The sequence below is a fragment of the Chiloscyllium plagiosum genome, unplaced genomic scaffold (genome assembly GCF_037043375.1).
Source record: "Chiloscyllium plagiosum isolate Xiang-an unplaced genomic scaffold, Cpla_swu_hap1 HiC_scaffold_8, whole genome shotgun sequence".
In the NCBI taxonomy this organism is placed as follows: Eukaryota; Metazoa; Chordata; class Chondrichthyes; order Orectolobiformes; family Hemiscylliidae; genus Chiloscyllium; species Chiloscyllium plagiosum.
Window position 1 is genome coordinate 92,780,095 of NW_028270146.1, and position 19,855 is coordinate 92,799,949.

The window sequence follows — 19,855 nt, forward strand, 5'->3', positions numbered from 1 at the left end:
GAGAGGTCAAGATTGAAGGGGCGGGCGGGGTGAGAGGTCAAGATTGAGGGGCGGGCAGGGCGAGAAGTCAAGACTGAGCGGCGGGCGGGCGGGGCGAGAAGTCAAGACTGAGGGGCGGGCGGGGCGAGAAGTCAAGACTGAGGGGCGGGCGGGCGGGGCGAGAAGTCAAGACTGAGGGGCGGGCGGGCGGGGCGAGAAGTCAAGACTGAGGGGCGGGCGGGCGGAGCGAGAAGTCAAGACTGAGGGCAGGCGGGCGGGGCGAGAGGTCAAGATTGAGAAGCGGGCGGGCGGGGCAAGAGGTCAAGATTGAGGGGCGGGCGGGCGGGGCGAGAGGTCAAGATTGAGGGGCGGGCGGGCGGGGCGAGAGGTCAAGATTGAGGGGCGGGCGGGCGGGGCGAGAGGTCAAGATTGAGGGGCGGGCGGGCGGGGCGAGAGGTCAAAACTGAGGGGCGGGCGGGCGGGGCGAGAGGTCAAGATTGAGAGGGGCGGGCGGGGTGAGAGGTCAAGATTGAGGGGTGGGTGGGCGGGCGGGGTGAGAGGTCAAGATTGAGAGGTGGGTGGGCGGGCGGGGTGAGAGGTCACGATTGAGGGGTGGGTGGGCGGGCGGGGTGAGAGGTCAAGATTGAGGGGCGGGCGGGGTGAGAGGTCAAGATTGAAGGGGCGGGCGGGGTGAGAGGTCAAGATTGAAGGGGCGGGCTGGGTGAGAGGTCAAGATTGAGGGGCGGGCAGGGTGAGAGGTCAAGATTGAAGGGGCGGGCGGGGTGAGAGGTCAAGATTGAAGGGGCGGGCGGGGTGAGAGGTCAGGATTGAGGGGCGGGCGGGCGGGGTGAGAGGTCAAGATTGAGGGGCGGGCGGGCGGGGTGAGAGGTCAAGATTGAGGGGCGGGCAGGGCGAGAAGTCAAGACTGAGCGGCGGGCGGGCGGGGCGAGAAGTCAAGACTGAGGGGCGGGCGGGGCGAGAAGTCAAGACTGAGGGGCGGGCGGGCGGGGCGAGAAGTCAAGACTGAGGGGCGGGCGGGCGGGGCGAGAAGTCAAGACTGAGGGGCGGGCGGGCGGGGCGAGAAGTCAAGACTGAGGGCGGGCGGGCGGGGCGAGAGGTCAAGATTGAGGGGCGGGCGGGCGGGGCGAGAGGTCAAGATTGAGGGGCGGGCGGGCGGGGCGAGAGGTCAAGATTGAGGGGCGGGCGGGCGGGGCGAGAGGTCAAGATTGAGGGGCGGGCGGGCGGGGCGAGAGGTCAAAACTGAGGGGCGGGCGGGCGGGGCGAGAGGTCAAGATTGAGAGGGGCGGGCGGGGTGAGAGGTCAAGATTGAGGGGTGGGTGGGCGGGCGGGGTGAGAGGTCAAGATTGAGAGGTGGGTGGGCGGGCGGGGTGAGAGGTCAAGATTGAGGGGTGGGTGGGCGGGCGGGGTGAGAGGTCAAGATTGAGGGGCGGGCGGGGTGAGAGGTCAAGATTGAAGGGGCGGGCGGGGTGAGAGGTCAAGATTGAAGGGGCGGGCTGGGTGAGAGGTCAAGATTGAGGGGCGGGCAGGGTGAGAGGTCAAGATTGAAGGAGCGGGCGGGGTGAGATGTCAGGATTGAGGGGCGGGCGGGGTGAGAGGTCAAGATTGAGGGGTGGGCGGGGTGAGGGGTCAAGATTGAGGGGCGGGCGGGGTGAGAGGTCAAGATTGAGGTGCGACAGGGTGAGAGGTCAAGATTGAGGGGCGGGCGGGGTGAGAGGTCAAGATTGAGGGGCGGGCGGGGTGAGAGGTCAAGATTGAGGGGCAGGCAGGGTGAGAGGTCAAGATTGAGGGGCGGGCGGGCGGGGTGAGAGGTCAAGATTGAGGGGCGGGCGGGCGGGGTGAGAGGTCAAGATTGAGGGGCGGGCGGGCGGGGTGAGAGGTCAAGATTGAGGGGCGGGCGGGCGGGGTGAGAGGTCAAGATTGAGGGGCGGGCGGGCGGGGTGAGAGGTCAAGACTGAGGGGCGGGCGGGCGGGGTGAGAGTTCAAGACTGAGGGGCGGGCGGGCGGGGTGAGAGGTCAAGACTGAGGGGCGGGCGGGCGGGGTGAGAGGTCAAGACTGAGGGGCGGGCGGGCGGGGTGAGAGGTCAAGACTGAGGGGCGGGTGGGCGGGGTGAGAGGTCAAGACTGAGGGGCGGGCGGGCGGGGTGAGAGGTCAAGACTGAGGGGCGGGCGGGCGGGGTGAGAGGTCAAGATTGAGGGGCGGGCGGGGTGAGAGGTCAAGATTGAGGGGCGGGCGGGGTGAGAGGTCAAGATTGAGGGGCGGGCGGGCGGGGTGAGAGGTCAAGATTGAGGGGCGGGCGGGGTGAGAGGTCAAGATTGAGGGGTGGGCGGGGTGAGAGGTCAAGATTGAGGGGCGGGCGGGCGAGGTGAGAGGTCAAGATTGAGGGGCGGGCGGGGTGAGAGGACAAGATTGAGGGGTGGGCGGGCGGGGTGAGAGGACAAGATTGAGGGGTGGGCGGGCGGGGTGAGAGGACAAGATTGAGGGGTGGGCGGGCGGGGTGAGAGGTCATGATTGAGGGGTGGGCGGGCGGGGTGAGAGGTCAAGATTGAGGGGTGGGCGGGCGGGGTGAGAGGTCAAGATTGAGGGGTGGGCGGGCGGGGTGAGAGGTCAAGATTGAGGGGTGGGCGGGCGGGGTGAGAGGTCAAGATTGAGGGGTGGGCGGGCGGGGTGAGAGGTCAAGATTGAGGGGTGGACGGGCGGGGTGAGAGGGCAAGATTGAGGGGTGGGCGGGCGGGGTGAGAGGGCAAGATTGAGGGGTGGGCGGGCGGGGTGAGAGGGCAAGATTGAGGGGTGGGCGGGCGGGGTGAGAGGGCAAGATTGAGGGGTGGGCGGGCGGGGTGAGAGGTCAAGATTGAGGGGTGGGCGGGCGGGGTGAGAGGTCAAGATTGAGGGGTGGGCGGGCGGGGTGAGAGGGCAAGATTGAGGGGTGGGCGGGCGGGGTGAGAGGGCAAGATTGAGGGGTGGGCGGGCGGGGTGAGAGGTCAAGATTGAGGGGTGGGCGGGCGGGGTGAGAGGTCAAGATTGAGGGGTGGGCGGGCGGGGTGAGAGGTCAAGATTGAGGGGTGGGCGGGCGGGGTGAGGGGTCAAGATTGAGGGGTGGGCGGGCGGGGTGAGAGGTCAAGATTGAGGGGTGGGCGGGCGGGGTGAGAGGTCAAGATTGAGGGGTGGGCGGGCGGGGTGAGAGGTCAAGATTGAGGGGTGGGCGGGCGGGGTGAGAGGTCAAGATTGAGGGGTGGGCGGGCGGGGTGAGAGGTCAAGATTGAGGGGTGGGCGGGCGGGGTGAGAGGTCAAGATTGAGGGGTGGGCGGGCGGGGTGAGAGGTCAAGATTGAGGGGTGGGCGGGCGGGGTGAGAGGTCAAGATTGAGGGGTGGGCGGGCGGGGTGAGAGGTCAAGATTGAGGGGTGGGCGGGCGGGGTGAGAGGTCAAGATTGAGGGGTGGGCGGGCGGGGTGAGAGGTCAAGATTGAGGGGTGGACGGGCGGGGTGAGAGGTCAAGATTGAGGGGTGGGCGGGCGGGGTGAGAGGTCAAGATTGAGGGGTGGGCGGGCGGGGTGAGAGGTCAAGATTGAGGGGTGGGCGGGCGGGGTGAGAGGTCAAGATTGAGGGGTGGGCGGGCGGGGTGAGAGGTCAAGATTGAGGGGTGGGCGGGCGGGGTGAGAGGTCAAGATTGAGGGGTGGGCGGGCGGGGTGAGAGGTCAAGATTGAGGGGTGGGCGGGCGGGGTGAGAGGTCAAGATTGAGGGGTGGGCGGGCGGGGTGAGAGGTCAAGATTGAGGGGTGGGCGGGCGGGGTGAGAGGTCAAGATTGAGGGGTGGGCGGGCGGGGTGAGAGGTCAAGATGGAGGGGTGGGCGGGCGGGGTGAGAGGTCAAGATGGAGGGGTGGGCGGGCGGGGTGAGAGGTCAAGATTGAGGGGTGGGCGGGCGGGGTGAGAGGTCAAGATTGAGGGGTGGGCGGGCGGGGTGAGAGGTCAAGATTGCGGGGTGGGCGGGCGGGGTGAGAGGTCAAGATTGAGGGGTGGGCGGGCGGGGTGAGAGGTCAAGATTGAGGGGTGGGCGGGCGGGGTGAGAGGTCAAGATTGAGGGGTGGGCGGGCGGGGTGAGAGGTCAAGATTGAGGGGTGGGCGGGCGGGGTGAGAGGTCAAGATTGAGGGGTGGGCGGGCGGGGTGAGAGGTCAAGATTGAGGGGTGGGCGGGCGGGGTGAGAGGTCAAGATTGAGGGGTGGGCGGGCGGGGTGAGAGGTAAAGATTGAGGGGTGGGCGGGCGGGGTGAGAGGTAAAGATTGAGGGGTGGGCGGGCGGGGCGAGAGGTAAAGATTGAGGGGTGTGCGGGCAGGATTGAGGGGTGGGTGGGCAGGGTGAGAGGTCAAGATTGAGGAGTGGGCAGGCAGGCAGGGGTGCGGAGGCTCGTGCACGGTGTGCTGCTGCCTTGTCTCCTGAATGGGGGAAAAACTTACCTGAAAACTCCAAGCCCAGAGGGAATCAATTAACCGAATAATCAATTATCGGAACAAAATAGTGTCCACCCACCTCGTTCAGATAATCGACGATCCTCTGCACATGGAAAGATACAGCAAAGCATCCACAGATACTGCCTGAGGCTAACAGGATACCAGCATAATAGACACAGAGCATTGATGATTAGTGTAAGGCGGGTGGGGGACATTAGTAATGTCTACTGTCCGCCGGAGTGTCTGAGTCCAGCCATCACCTTCAATAGAAATGTTATCTACCTGAGACTGCTTGTATACAAGTGTTAATACTTCAGACCTGCAGTAATGGAAATGATCACGACCACTGAAACTGACAATGATTTTGTAACGTTCTCTGTAGCTGACAGCTGTGCTGACGATCGTGTGTGTCTCTCTCTCTCTCTCTCTCTCTCCCCCCGGAGTTCGGGTTTCTTTGTACAATAAACTCTGTCGTTGAATCCCAATTCTGACTCCGAGACTGGTGATTTTTCCCACAACAACTGGCACTGTGCGCAGGGTCTCCTATTCCTGGTGTTCTGGTCAAAGGCCACAATCGGAGGCTGGGGTAAGAGATATTTTGAATCTGCAAATGGGAAGAGTCAGACTGGGCCAAAGACAGTTTATAGGGTATATCATTGTAGTGTGTAACCTGTGTGATAGTACTGGGTTGTGTATAAGTGCAGGTATATGGAGTGTAAGTGGGAAAGTGTACTAACTGGTGTGATAAGCAGTTGCTTGTGCTGAAACGACTAGAGGACAAGGTAGTGCCTGCCTCAAAAACTGCCCTAAACCAGTTATTAAGAGGGATAGCCCCCTCCCCATGCAATGGTTGGGAATTGAAGTGGGAATTGTGGCACCAAGGGCACTAGGAGTTGTGAAGCACAAGTGGCAATGTTGGTTAACATTGGACTCTGCAGTGGCGAGCAATGCAGAGTCCAGTTAGAGCCTAGTTGAAGGTTGGGTGCTGTCTGTTATTGTGTTACTCTGACCAAGAGCCAAACTCCAGTTTGAGCAGCACATTACCAAGGTGGGAAGCGTGGACACTGAGTAATTGAGATACCCTGTCTGTCTGTAGCAGAATGACACAGCTTAAATAGTGGTGGTGGTCGGGAGGGTATAAAGTCCCTCCGATAGAGAGCACATCAGGCTTGAGGTAGGTTTCTGGGCCGATTGGGTGGTGTTGGAACAGTCGAGGTGGCAGGAATGGTAGAGGTATCCTGGAAGAGAGTACATCCTACTGAACCAACATTCCCAGCTGACCTGTAGGTGCCGACTAGTAGTGATGGCCAGGAGGGTAGAGAGCACACCTTGCTAGGAGGCTGCTACCACCATACGGACAGTGCTGGGACAATATTAGTTGCCAGGGGATAGAGATGTCCCACTGGTTAAGGACACTTTACTGTTGGTGGTATCCGGGGGGTACACAATCTGTGAGAAGGCAGATCAGGATTTTAAAGAGAATACTGCAGGTTCCCTTATTGAGAAATACAAGGCAGGCAGACGAGCGCTGACAGAACAGATGAAGAAAGGGGAGTTGGGATCCATCTTAGACATTAGTACAGCAGCGGAATTGGATGACAAAGAAAAACGAAATAAAACTAAAAAGATAGGGGTAATGTTAGTGTACCAATGAGCAGGCCTAATTGAATAAGTAGATGCCTCCACTAGCAGGTGGGGAAAAGGCCAAGAATGAATTGAGGAGCTGGAGGATAGGATAAAGGAGCTAGAACAAAGATTAGAAAAAGTACAGGAGGAAAGGGAGACGGACTCTCTCCCCTCCTACAAAACAGTACAGCAGAGACGAACTGCTCCCTCAGCAAAGCAAGAGCTGTAACAATATAATTAGATTAGATTAGATTACATTACATTACAGTGTGGAAACAGGCCCTTCGGCCCAACAAGTCCACACCGACCCGCCGAAGCGCAACCCACCCATACCCCTACATTTACCCCTTACCTAACACTACGGGCAATTTAGCATGGCCAATTCACCTGACCTGCACATCTTTGGACTGTGGGAGGAAACCGGAGCACCCGGAGGAAACCCACGCAGACACGGGGAGAACGTGCAAACTCCTGAGGCGGGAATTGAACCCGGGTCTCAGGCGCTGTGAGGCAGCAGTGCTAACCACTGTGCCACCGTGCCGCCCACAATCTAGCACCAGTCACTGGGGGGGGGGGGGGGGGGGGGGACACAGAGTTGCAGACTATAAACCCTTTACCCGAGGAGAAAGGCAACAGATCCTGGGCTCCCTGGGCTAATTACAGCCCCGAAATGCAAACACGATGTTCTGGGAAGAGCTAGGCAATATATGGGCAGGGCACTGACTGCACTTGAGGGATATATACCAGCTGGAGGAGAAAGTGAGGTCTGCAGACGCTGGAGATCAAAGCTGAAACTTTATTGCTGGAACAGCACAGCAGGTCAGGCAGCATCTAGGGAACAGAAGATTCGACGTTTCGGGCACATGCCCTTCTTCAGGAATGAGCAGAGAGTGTTCAGCAGGAGAAGATAAAAGGTAGGGAGGAGGGACTTGGAGGAGGGGCGTTGGAAATGTGATAGGTGGAAAGAGGTCAAGGTGAAGGTGATAGGTCGGAGTAGGGTGGAGGCGGAGAGGTCAAGAAGAAGACTGCAGGTCAGGAAGGCGGTGCCGGGCTGGAGGGATTCGGCTGAGACAAGGTGGGGGGAGGGGGGATGAAGAAACTGGTGAAGTCCAAGTTCATCCCCTGTGGTTGGAGGGTTCCCAGTCGGAAGATAAGACGCTCCTCCTCCGACCGTCGCGTTGTTGTGGTTTGGCGGTGGATGAGTCCAATGACCTGCATATCCTCGGTGGAGTGGGAGGGGGAGTTGAAATGCTGTGCTACAGGGTGATTGGGTTGGTTCGTCCGGGTGGCCCAGAGGTGCTCTCTGAATCGCTCCGCAAGTAGGCGGCCTGTCTCGCCAATATAGAGGAGGCCACACCGGCTGCAGCGGATGCAGTAGATAATGTGGGTGGAGGTGCAGGTGAATCTGTGGCGGATATGGAAGTTTCCTTTGGGGCCTTGGAGAGAAGTGAGGGGGGAGGTGTGGGCGCAAGTGTTGCACCTCCTGCGGTTGCAAGGGAAGGTGCCGGGAGTGGAGGTTGGGTTGGTGGGGGGTATGGATCTGACAAGGGAGTCGCGGAGGGAGTGGTCTCTACGGAAAGCTGATAGAGGAGGGGAGGGAAATATATCCTTGGTGGTGGGGTCCGTTTGGAGGTGGCGGAAGTGACGGCGGATGATGCGCTGTACATGGAGATTGGTGGGGTGGTAGGTGAGGACCAGTGGGGTTCTGTCCTGGTGGCGGTTGGAGGGGCGGGGCTCAAGGGCGGAGGAGCGGGAAGTGGAGGAGATGCGGTGGAGGGCATCGTCGATCACGTCGGGGGGGAAATTGCGGTCCTTGAAGAAGGAGGCCGTCTGTGTTGTGCGTATTTTGAACTGGTCCTCCTGGGAGCAGATGCGGCGGAGACGAAGGAATTGGGAGAATGGGATGGCGTTTTTACAGGGGGCGGGGTGGGAGGAGGTGTAGTCCAGGTAGCTGTGGGAGTCGGTCGGTTTGTAGTAGATGTCCGTGTTGATTCGGTCGTCTGAGATAGAAACAGAAAGGTCTAGGAAGGGGAGGGAGGAGTCCGAGACTGTCCAGGTGAATTTCAGGTCGGGGTGGAAGGTGTTAGTGTAGTGGATGAACTGTTCAACCACCTCGTGGGAGCACGAGGTAGCGCCGATACAGTCATCAATGTAGCGGAGGAAAAGATGGGGGGTGGGGCCAGTGTAGTTGCGGAAGATGGATTGTTCCACATACCCTACGAAGAGGCAGGCATAGCTGGGGCCCATGCGGGTGCCCATGGCTACTCCTTTTGTTTGGAGAAAGTGGGAGGATTGGAAAGAAAAGTTGTTCAGGGTGAGGACCAGTTCAGTCAGTCGAAGGAGGGTGTCGGTGGAAGGGTACTGGGTGGTACGGCGGGAAAGGAAGAAGCGGAGTGCTTTGAGTCCTTCGTGATGGGGGATGGAGGTGTACAGGGACTGGATGTCCATGGTGAAGATGAGGCGTTGGGGACCGGGGAAGCGGAAATCCTGGAGGAGGTGGAGGGCGTGGGTGGTGTCACGGACGTAGGTGGGGAGTTCTTGGACTAATGGGGACAGGACCGTGTCGAGGTAGGAGGAGATGAGTTCGGTGGGGCAGGAGCAGGCTGAGACGATGGGTCGTCCGGGGCAGTCAGGTTTGTGGATTTTGGGCAGGAGGTAGAAACGGGCGGTTCGGGGTTGTGGTACTATGAGGTTGGAGGCGGTGGATGGGAGATCCCCTGAGGTGATGAGGTTATGGATGGTCTGGGAGATGATGGTTTGGTGGTGGGGGGTGGGGTCATGGTCAAGGGGGCAGTAGGAGGAGGTATCTGCGAGCTGGCGTTTGGCCTCAGCGGTGTAGAGGTCGGTGCGCCAAACTACTACTGCGCCTCCCTTGTCAGCTGGTTTGATCTGGATATATACCAGCTGTCTGGGCAGCCTGCCCAGCTGGCAGATGGAGACAGGTAGATGGTAGTCACAAAGCCACAGCTGAGACTATGTGGGAGGGGGGGTGAACATTGGACACATGCTGTCACCCCTACAGCCGAGGTAGATGCCCAGCAGACCCCCTTTGCCCATTTTAAAGAAGAGATCCAGCAGATATTAGGAAATGCTCCCACAAACTGGAGCAAAATCACAACCTCTCAACAGCTTAAAGGGGAAGGAGCCTCTGAGTATGGGGAACGATTATTTTGGGTATACCAAGAGTGCTCAGGACAAGCAAACCCAGATCATGGGGGCCAGGCACTTATTCAGGGTTTTAGAGACAGGCTGTCTAGCGCCCACCAATCCATCCTGAAAGTGGCAGTGATAATGTCCAAAATTTATGAATACCTGGTAATGTGGGTTAGCGGGGTGCAGCACGGGGAAGCTCCCACAATAAAAACAAAACCTGACAGAGCAACCTACCGGAATGGTGGCAAAGGCAGATCCAAACCATCCTGCCACAACTGTGGCCGACAGGGATACTTTGCCAGAGACTGTAGGGCCCAACAGGCAGGGAATAGGACAAGGGACAGCACAGAGTACTGCAGCCATTGCAACAGAGCAGGTCATACAGAGGCAGTGCGCTGGGAAAAGCATGGGGGAAACCCCATCAAACATCAGTTAAGAATCCAAGCACTGCTGAGTGCCAGCGAACTGCCAAAAGAGGCTGCAGTAATAAAAATCAAAGAGCACCAAAAGGAGCCAAGGAAAGATAGTCCAGGCTGGCTGTAATTTAAAGGGAACCAAGCCACAGACAGAGCAACCCAGCCAGCCTTAAAGCAGGAAACCACTGATGAGGTTTCAATAGCAACAACAAAACTAATGGAAGATGATATTCACATACAGCAGCTGCAGGAGGACAGCCCGCAGAGAGAGAGAGAAAGAGATGGAGAATGTAGGGAGCACTTAAAGGGGTGGACGATGTCTGGAGGCAAGCAGACAAGGTGGCAGCATCAGCGTGCACACAAAACACCTTGCTTGAGCTGCAACATGAGCTCTCACATACAGGCAGGGAAGCTAAGATAGCAAGTCTCGGGAGAGTGGTGGTGGAAGGGAATGGGAAAGGATGTAGATGCGTGGTTTTCGCACAGCACAACTCAGGTAGACCCATAAACATTAGGATGGGACACCAATCAAGGCTAAGGGGACCCTGGGAACATGTCCAAATGGATTTCACAGGGCACTACCACCTTCCTGTGGAAAACGTACTGCCTGTTCATCATAGACCACTTCATCCGGTGGGTTGAGGCATTCCCCACCATAATCTGTACTGCTACCACTGTAGCCAGGATTCTAGCACAGGAGGTAATCCAGAGGTGGGGGGTACCCCGACAGATCGACTCCGATCAAGGGACACATTTCACAGGCAAAGTTACAAACACAATATGCCAGCTACTACAGATAAAACAAAAATGTCATATCCCCTGTCACCACCAGAGCTCAGGGGTGGTAGAGAGAATGAACAGAACACTTAAAAATGCTTTAGCAGGGCAAGAGTTATAGCTGGGGGAAAAGCAATTATGATGTGATTAGTCAAGATTTTGAATTCATAGGACGGGGAGGGAAACTGCAGGGGATGGGCACAATTGAAATGTGGAGCTTGTTCAAGGAACACCAACTGTGGGTCCTTGATAAGTATGTACCTGTCAGGCAGGGAGTAAGTGGTCAAGTGAAGGAGCTGTGGTTTACTAAAGAAGTTGAATCTCTTGTCAAGTGGAGGAAGAAGGCGTATGTTAGATGACACATGAAGGCTCACTTAGGTCACTTCAGAGTTACAAGTTAGCCAGGAAAGACCTAAAGAGAGAGCTAAGAAGAGCCAGGAGGAGACACGAGAAGTCACTGGCAGACAGGATCAAGGAAAACCCTAAAGCTTTCTTTAGGTATATAATGAATAAAAGAGTGACTAGAGTAAGATTAGGATCAATCAAGGACAGTAGTAGGAAGTTGTGTGTGGAGTCTGAGGAGATAGGAGAAGTGCCAGATGAATATTTTTCATCAATTTTCACTCTGGAAAAAGACTATATTGTCAAGGAGAATACTGAGATACAGGCTAATAGACTAGACGGGATTAAGGTTCACAAGGAGGTGGTTTAGCAATTCTGGAAAGTGTGAAAATAGATAAGTCCCCTGGGCCAGATGGGATTTATCCTAGGATTCTCTGGGAATCCTGGGAGGAGATTGCAGAACTTTTGGCTTTGATCTTATATCATCATTGTCTACAGAAATAGTGCCAGAGGACTGGAGGATACCAAATGTTGTCCCCTTGTTCAAGAAGGGGAGTAGACACAACCCTAGCAATTATAGACCAGCAAGCCTTACTTTGTTTGTGGGTAAAGTGTTGGAAAAGTTATGAGAGATAGGATTTATAATCATCTAGAAGGGAATAATTTGATTAGGAATAGTCAACACAGTTTTGGGAAGGGTAGGTCATGCCTCACAAATCTTATTGAGTTCTTTGAGAAGGTGAACAAACAGGTGGATGAGGGTAAAGTGGTTGATGTGGTGTATATGGATTTTAGTAAGGCGTTTGAAAAGGTTCCCCACGGTAGGCTATTGCATAAATATGGAGGCATGGGATTGATGTAGATTTAGCAGTTTGGTTCAGGAATTGGCTAGCTGAAAGAAGAGAGAGTGGTGGTTGATGGGAAATATTCATCCTGGAGTTCAATTACTCATGGGATCTGTTTTGGGGCCACTGCTATTTGTCATTTTTATAAATGACCTGGATGAGGGTGTTGAAGGATGGGTTAGTAAACTGATGGATGACATTAATGTTGGTGGAGTTGGGGATAGTGCTGAAGGATGGTGCAGGTTGCAGAGGGACATAGGTTAGCTGCAGAGCTGGGTTGAGAGATGGCAAGTGGAGTTTAATGTGGAAAACTGGGAAGTGATTCACTTTGGAAGGAGCAACAGGAATAAAGAGTACTGGGCTAACGGTAAGATTTTTGGCAGTGTAGATGAGCAGAGAGATCTCGGTGTCCACTTACATAGATCCCTGAAAGTTTCCACCCCGGTTGATAGGGCTGTTAAAAAGCGCATGGTATGTTAGCTTTTATTGGCAGAGGGATTAAGTTTCGGAGCCATGAGGTCACGTTGGAGCTGTACAAAATTCTGGTGTGGGCATACTTGGAGTATTGCGTACAGTTCTGGTCACCGCATTATAGGAAGGATGTGGAAGCTTTGGAAAGTGTTCAGAGGAGATTTACTAGGATGTTGCCTGGTATGAAGGGAAGGTCTTATGAGAAAGGTTGATGGATTTGCAGCTGTTTATGTTAGAGAGAAAAAGGTTGAGAGGTGACTTAATTGAGACATTAGATGATCAGAGGTTTAGATAGTGTGGACAGAGCCTTTTTCCTTGAATGGGGAGGGCCAGCACAAGGGGACATAGCTTTAAACTGAAGGGGGTGACAGATAGAGGACCGATGTCAGAGGTAGTTTCTTTATTCAGAGAGTAGTAGGGGCGTGGAATGACCTGCCGCAACAGTAGAGGACTCACCAAATTTAAGGGCATTAAAATGGTCATTGGATAGACATACGGATGAAAATGGAATAGTGTAAGTTAGATGGGCTTCAGAATGGTTCCACAGGTCGGCACAACATGAATAGTTAGCCAGAGCGGCAAAGAGCACCAATAAACACAGACGGCTCACAGAATCACTCTCTGAAAGGTACCTGTTCATATGAACTCTGTGCAGCAGAAGACCCACAAAAATTTACAGAGGAAGATACAGAGGAGGAGCGACACATCTGACTGGTTTTGAAATTTGAATTTTTGTAATTGGAGAGTTTTATCGGATCAGTATAGTGTTGTAGAGTGGAAGGTAGATAAATTGTTAAGACAAAGGAGGCTTACAGTGTTGATAGTTGTTTAATGTTCTCTTTTTTTCCCTTGGAGTTAAACAATAAATTGTTAATTTTTCTTTAAATACTGGGATTTGGTAGTTTTTTGTCACTCATACGTCTACAGATTACGAGACAAGATTAGATTTTCTGTGTATCTGGTTTAAATTATCAGAAGAGTTTACCCAGAGTCATAATAGCTGGGGGCTCTGGTCTGTGATTTGGACAGGTTTGAATAGATTTGGGGTACAAGAAATGCCCAGTAGATTTAAACACTTGCAGGTTAGTTTCCTAGATCTTTAAATAAAACGTATGTGAGACAATTTGTTTAATTTTGGTTACTTGTGGTTGGTTAAATAAAAAGTGAGAGAAATGGCTTTTAAAATTGCTCAAGAGGTCTGGGATTTGAAGATGAATCCTAAATTTGTGAAGGAAGTTTAGAAAGAAAGAAAAAACCTTACTTTTCGAATTAGCAAAGAAGTTAGAATTGCATTGAAACAAGGACAAAAGTATAGCAGAAATTGTAAGGGAGTTACTCAAACACTTAAGCGTGTCAGAGAAATAGACAAGTGCAGTTGAGTTAGAAAAAATTTAACTTACAATTGAGGAAAATTGAGTTATAAGATAAACAAAAAGAAAGGAAGGAGAGAGGAAGAGAGAAAGAGAGAGAAAGAAAAAGAGAGAGAAGAAAGAGGTAAAAGAAAGAGTCTTAGCTGAGCAAAGAGAGAGAAAAAAGGGAGAGAGAAAACATGAGAGAATTTGAACTGGAGATGTTGCGACTTAGTCAGCAAAGTCAAGTCAACAGGATGGAGATTAAAAGAGAAGGTAGCGATACATAAAAATATGGCAAAACTCTGCTACATTTTGATGAAAATGATTTTGAAGCCTTTTTTATTTCATTTGAAAAATTGGCTGGGCAGGTGGAGTGGTCGAGGACTTGTGGGCAATGCTAGTTCAGATTAAACTGGTAGGCAGAGCTAATGAGGTATTTACAGCGCTGTCAAATGAAAGGTCAAGAGATCATGAAGAGGTCAAACTGGCTATTTTGAGTGCTTATGAATTGGTACCAGAAGCAAATAGACAGCTGTTCAGAAACAAAAGAAGGAATCAGGTCAGACTTATGTTGAGTTCGAAAGAATTAAACATAATCATTTTGATAGATGGGTGCGTGCTTTAAAAATAGATAAGATCTATGAGGCTCTAAGAGAAACTATTCTGCTATAGGAGTTTAAAAACTCACTTTCAGAGATGATAAGAATTCATGTGGATGAACATAAAGTGAGAAGAGCAGCAGAGTTAACAGATGAATGCACATTGGTGCATAAGACAAGCTTCCTAAGGGGTATTACCTGAAAGAACTGGAGAAACAAGTGTTAGTTACTGCTGTGCAGAGTGAGGAATCAAATCAGATGTTGTAGCATTTGATGTGCCTCAAAATATGTTAAACAATGAGGAAGTCCTTGAGAAGTGGGATAGGTTAGTAAACTATTTGTCTCAAGAGCAAAGAACACAGTTGAAATGTTTGTTACAGCAGTATGAGGACATATGCAAGAATCCGATGGGGAGGACGAATGCTACTGCGCATTAAAGTCACTTTCAAAGCCACACAGGTCCAGAAAGAAGTGAAAGCCATGCTCAACGAAAATATCATCAAACCGAGTCAAAGTGAGTGCAGTTTGCCAATCGTCTTAGTTCCCAAACCTGATGGGACTCAACGGTTTTGCGTGGATTATCAGAAGGCCATAACAAAATCGGAATCATACCCAAAACAGAGATTGGAGGACTGTATAGAGAAAGTTGGACAAGCCAATTACATCATAAAGTTGGGCTTACTGCGTGGTTATTCGCAGGTACCTTTATCAGAGATGTCAAAAGAAATTTCTGCATTTGTAACCCCAAATGGGCTATATTAATTCAAAGTGATGCCCTTTGGAATGAAGAACGCACCCGCCACATTTCAAAGACTCATGAACAGAGCTGTGGCTGGCTTAACAAACTGTGTAATCTGTTTGGACAATATAGCGATCTTTAGTGAGTCCTGGGAAGATCACAGGGTACAGAGCTCTTTGAACGACAAAACATGTAATAAACTTAAAAACTGAATTCATGAAAGCAGAGGTAACCTTCTTGGGATTATAACATTAGTCATGGAAGGTTGACCCCAAGGAACACAAAGACGAAGGTCATCGAGGAATTTCCATGACCAACCTCAAAGAAAGAGGTGCTTCAACTTTTTGGGACTAAGCGGATTCCATCAGAAGATTTTTCTGAACTTCAGCAGTGTAGTAGCACCGTTTACAGATTTGCTGAAGAAGAACACAAAATGTTGGTGGACATAACAATGCCAGGAGGCATTTGACAGTTTAAAAGCAATATTAACCATCGCACCAGTTTTAGCTACACCAAACATTTTGAAACCTTTCAAAGTTGCCTTATCAATGCTAGTGTCATTGGAATATACTGCTACAGGAAGATGAAGATGGAATTGAACTGCCAGCCGGTTACTTTTCAAAGAAGCTCAACACCCACCAAAGAAAATAGTCTATGATCAAAAAAAACTATTGAGTTTGGTAACGGCCTGCCAACATTTTAATGTTTGTCACAATGTGTCGGAGATGGTTGTATACATGGATCACAATCCTCTTACATTCCTGGATTGCTTTAAAGACAAGAATATTAGGCTATTTCATTGGAGTCTTACATTACAGATTTTTAATTTACAAATCATACATGTTGCGGGTGGTGAGAATGTAATAGCAGAAGCATTATTGCGGATTTAACTGATAAAGTACAGATGAAATTGGTATCTATTCAATGTTATATATATGTGTGGGAAGAAGTTAATATGAACTTAAGATTAAAGTCATACATTTGTTATGGTAATGTGGTTAAGAAATAGAAAAAACCCATCTTTTCATTATGATGGTTCATTTTCTCTTAAGCGGGGAGGTGTTATGAAGGTCTAGGTGCATACTGTACCTTTAAGAGAGAGTGGAAGCGGGCAAAGACTTCACAAGCACAGAGTATGCTGAAAAATTAAAAAATTTCACATTTGGCTGTGAAACAACTAGCTGAGCTGTTACATATCAAATTCAAATTTGGTCAATCAGTTTAAATTATGCCCCAAGATAACAAAATCCAATTGAATTTGAATTTTACTGTTTTGACGACATCAAATTAATGAGACCATCCGATGTTTTGGGGTATAAAAAATCGGGCTTTTTGAACAGTTAGCCAGAGCGGGCGGCAAAGAACACCAACAAACACAGAAGGCTCACAAAATCACTCTCTCAAAGGTACCTGCTCATATGAAATCTGTGCAGCAGAAGATCAAAGAAAAGACCCTGAAAAACCTACAGAGGAGGATCGACACATCTAATTGGTTTTGAGATTTGAATTTTTTGTAAATCTTAATCGGCGGGTTTTATCGCATCAGTATAGTGCTGTAGGGTGGGAGGTAGATAAATTGTTAAGACAAAGGAGGTTTACAGTGTAGATGGTTTTCGTTTAATGTTCTCTTTTTTTTCCCTTGGAGTTAAAAAATAAATTGTTAATTTTTTCTTTAAATACTAGGATTTGGTAGTTCTTTGTCACTGATACTTTTACAGATTATGAGACGAGGTGAGATTTTCTGCATGTCTGGTTTAAATTAGCAGAAGGTTTACCCCGTGTCATAACAATATCATTGAATCGTACATGAGCCACAACTGGATTGTCCCCTCAACATCAACTCTGATAACATATTTTTAATCTTGCATCAAGCCCATAATAGATTCTTCAGAAATCCCAGTTGAGATTGCAGAGAAGTATCTGTTCTGATTATATTGCCCTCATTACTACCACACTGTTATGTAGTATTATGATTACATAGGGGTTGGTGGCATAGTGATAATGTCACTGGACTGGCAATTCAGAATCCTAGATTAATGATCTGAAGAAATAAAAACTGAAAGAACTGCACATGCTGAAAATCAGAAACAAAACAGAAATTGCTGCAAAAGCTCAGCAGGTCTGGCAGCAACTGTGGAGAGAAATCAGAGTTAACATTTTGGGTTGAGTGACCTTTCCTCAGAACTGTTGAGGGTCACTCGACCTGAAACTTTAGGTCGATGCTGCCAGACCTGCTGAGCTTTTCCAGCAATTTTTGTTTTTGTTTCTAATGTTCTGAGGATGGGAGTTCAAATCCCACTATGGCAGGTTGTGAAATTTAAATTCAATAACAATCTGGAATAAAAAGCCAGTCTGCTGACAAAAAAACCCATCTGGTTTGCTATTGTTATTTAGGGAAAGATATCCTATATGCGACTTCACACGAACAGCAATGAGGTTGGCTCTCAGCTATCCTCTAGATAGTTAGGGAAACAAAATAAATGCTAGCCTAGCCAGCGATGCCCATACCTCATGAACAAATTTTTTAAAAAAACTTTTTCATTCCCTCCACTTGAATGACTATCTACATGGTGGGGCCATGTGCAGTATACTAAACTACCCTGCAGTCTTTGTTGTATAAATTTTAAAAACAGCTCAGCCATGACCTTACTAAGGGGTAATGGAGACTAATCGTTTTCCTTTTTATATGTGTTCTCATCCACCCTGCAATCTTTGTTCTCATATAATATTTCTTGCAGACTCATGTGGATGTTCTCATTTTCCTTTCTTTTCTCAGTTTCTTTGTCATCCATTGTCAAATTCCAAATGGTTTCCAATCTACAGGTTTGCCATATATTCTGGCATCCGTATAAACCATGTCCTCTGAGCTAATGAAATCTTTTCATTCTTTTGTTAACCACAGTTGATTCACCTTCTCTGTTGAGTATTTATAAGAGTGTATGTTGTAGACCACTTAATACTTTAAATGCTAGCCATTGGCTGTCTACTATCAAATCTTTTAGCATATTTTCCAACTCACCATAGCCACCCATTCATAGTTTCTTGTGTTAGGGTTAGATCTTGTTCAGATTCAAGATCCGAATAAACTTTCTGAAATTCAAACAAAGTGAAATCTATCATAATAATTGCTTAAATGCTCCTTAATAAGTTTTTTTCCCCATTACATAATACAAACTTTAAAACAGCCAAACATTAAAACAGCCCAACTGTTAATTGGTTCTTCAGTGAACTGTTCCAGACACCTGTTAAGAGTTTGGTGCTGGAAAAGCACAGCAGGCCAGGCAGCAACCGAGGAGCAGGAGAATTGATGTATCGGGCATAAGTCCTTCATCAGGAATGAGGTTTGTGGGCCAGGGGTCGGTTGGTGGTGGTGAGAGATAAATGGGAGGGGGGTTGGGGTTGGGGGCAAGGTAGCTTAAAATGCAATAGATAGATGAAGGTGATGGACAGGTCAAGGGGGCGGTGCTGAGTAGGCTTGGGACTGGGAATAATATGGAGGGAGGTGAAAAGAGGAAACTGATGAAATCCACATTGATCCTGTGTGGCTGCAGGGTCCCAAAGCAGAATATGAAGCGTTCTTCCTCCAGGTGTTTGGCTGAAGAGGAGGCTCAGGACCTGCATCTTCTTGGTGGAATGGGTGAGGGAGTTGAAGTGTTTAGCCATGGGACGGTTGGGTTGGTTGGTATGGGTGTCCAAGAGATGTTCTCTGAAAGGATCCACAAGTTGGCATCCTGTCTCCCCGATGTAGAGGAGACCACATTGGGTGCAACAGATATAGTAGATGACATTGGTGAAGGTACAGGTACATTTCTGTCAGATGTGGAAGGATCCCTTGTGGCCTTGAACGGAGGTGAGGGGGGAGGTGTGGGTGCAGGTTTTGCATTTCCTGTGGTGGCAGGGGAAGGTGCCGAGAGTGGGTGTACGTCCACCCATGTCATCTATGTATCCGTTGCACCTGAAGTGGTTTCCTCTACGTCAGGGAAACAGGTCACCAACTTGTGGATTGTTTCAGAAAACATCTCTGGGACACTCACACCAATCAACCCCACCGCCCCGTGGCTCAACACTTCAAAATCCTCTCCCACTCCACGAAGGACATGCAGATCCTGGGCCTTCTCCATAGCCAAACCCTTACCACCTGACGCCTGGAGGAAGAACGCCTCATATTCCACCTTGGCACCCTGCAACCACACAAGATCAATGTGGCTTTCACCAGTTTCCTCATTTCCCCCCCCCCCCCCTCACATTATCCCAATCCCAAGCCTCCAACTCGGCACCGCCCTCTTGACCTCTCCATCACCTTTCCCATCCATTCACTCCACCCTCCTCTCCGACCTATCACCTTCTCCCCCAACTTCACCAACCATCACATTCTCAGCTTCCTCCCCCCCAACTTCACCCCTCTCCCATTTATGTCTCAGCACCCCAGGCCACAAGCCTCATTCCTGATGAAGGGCTTATGCCTGAAATGTAGAGTCACCTGCTCTTCAGATGCTGCCTGACCTGCTGTGCTTTTCCAGCACCACACTCTTGAATTTGATCTCCAGCATCTGCAGTCCTCACTTTCTTCTAGTTGTTCCAGATACTTAGCTTGTACACATTCCACAAATTCATCCTCCACACATTAGTGATTAGGATTTTTTGAGGCTACATGAAATTCAAAGCTGCCCATTATTACTATATCACTGCCATCCATGGATTTCTAATTTCTGAATTATACTGTGCCCACCATTACATTACAGTTTGGTGACTCAGAAACAAATGTCACCAATGTTTGCTATCCCTTTCTCTTCTTTCCCTCTACCCCCAAAAAAAACTTGATCCTTTAACTGAAGATTCACTCTCCTACTGAACTCTAACCCTTTCTCTCTATCACTCTCTTTCCATCCACTTATCCTGCTCTCCAAAATACCAACATTTTCTGCTCCTCTGCAGTCTTATCTTGCATCTGCCTGTCTCACCTTTCCTAATTCCCTGTAATTCCCTCATTAACCCCTCCCTCATCCTCTCTATTCCCTCACAATCCCTCTAACCTCTCCATTTTCCTCTTTCCTTGTAACCTCTCAAGTTCTTCCCCCATCATTCCCTCT

The 19,855-nt window shown here is 50.4% G+C and overlaps 1 protein-coding gene across 2 annotated transcripts in view; it reads right to left on the reverse strand.

The window, feature by feature from the left end:
* Positions 1 to 19,649, reverse strand: part of exd2 (exonuclease 3'-5' domain containing 2) — a 61,069-nt gene extending 41,420 nt beyond the window's left edge. The window contains exons 1-2 of one of the 2 annotated variants that reach the window (XM_087990109.1): positions 19,329 to 19,649; positions 17,785 to 17,855 (exon numbers count right to left, since the gene is read on the reverse strand). The gene's annotated coding sequence lies outside the window, so the exon portion shown is untranslated. Of the gene's footprint in view, positions 1 to 17,784; positions 17,856 to 19,245 lie in introns of both variants that reach the window. The other variant, XM_087990110.1, reaches the window with a different exon arrangement.
* Positions 19,650 to 19,855: the final 206 nt, after the last annotated feature.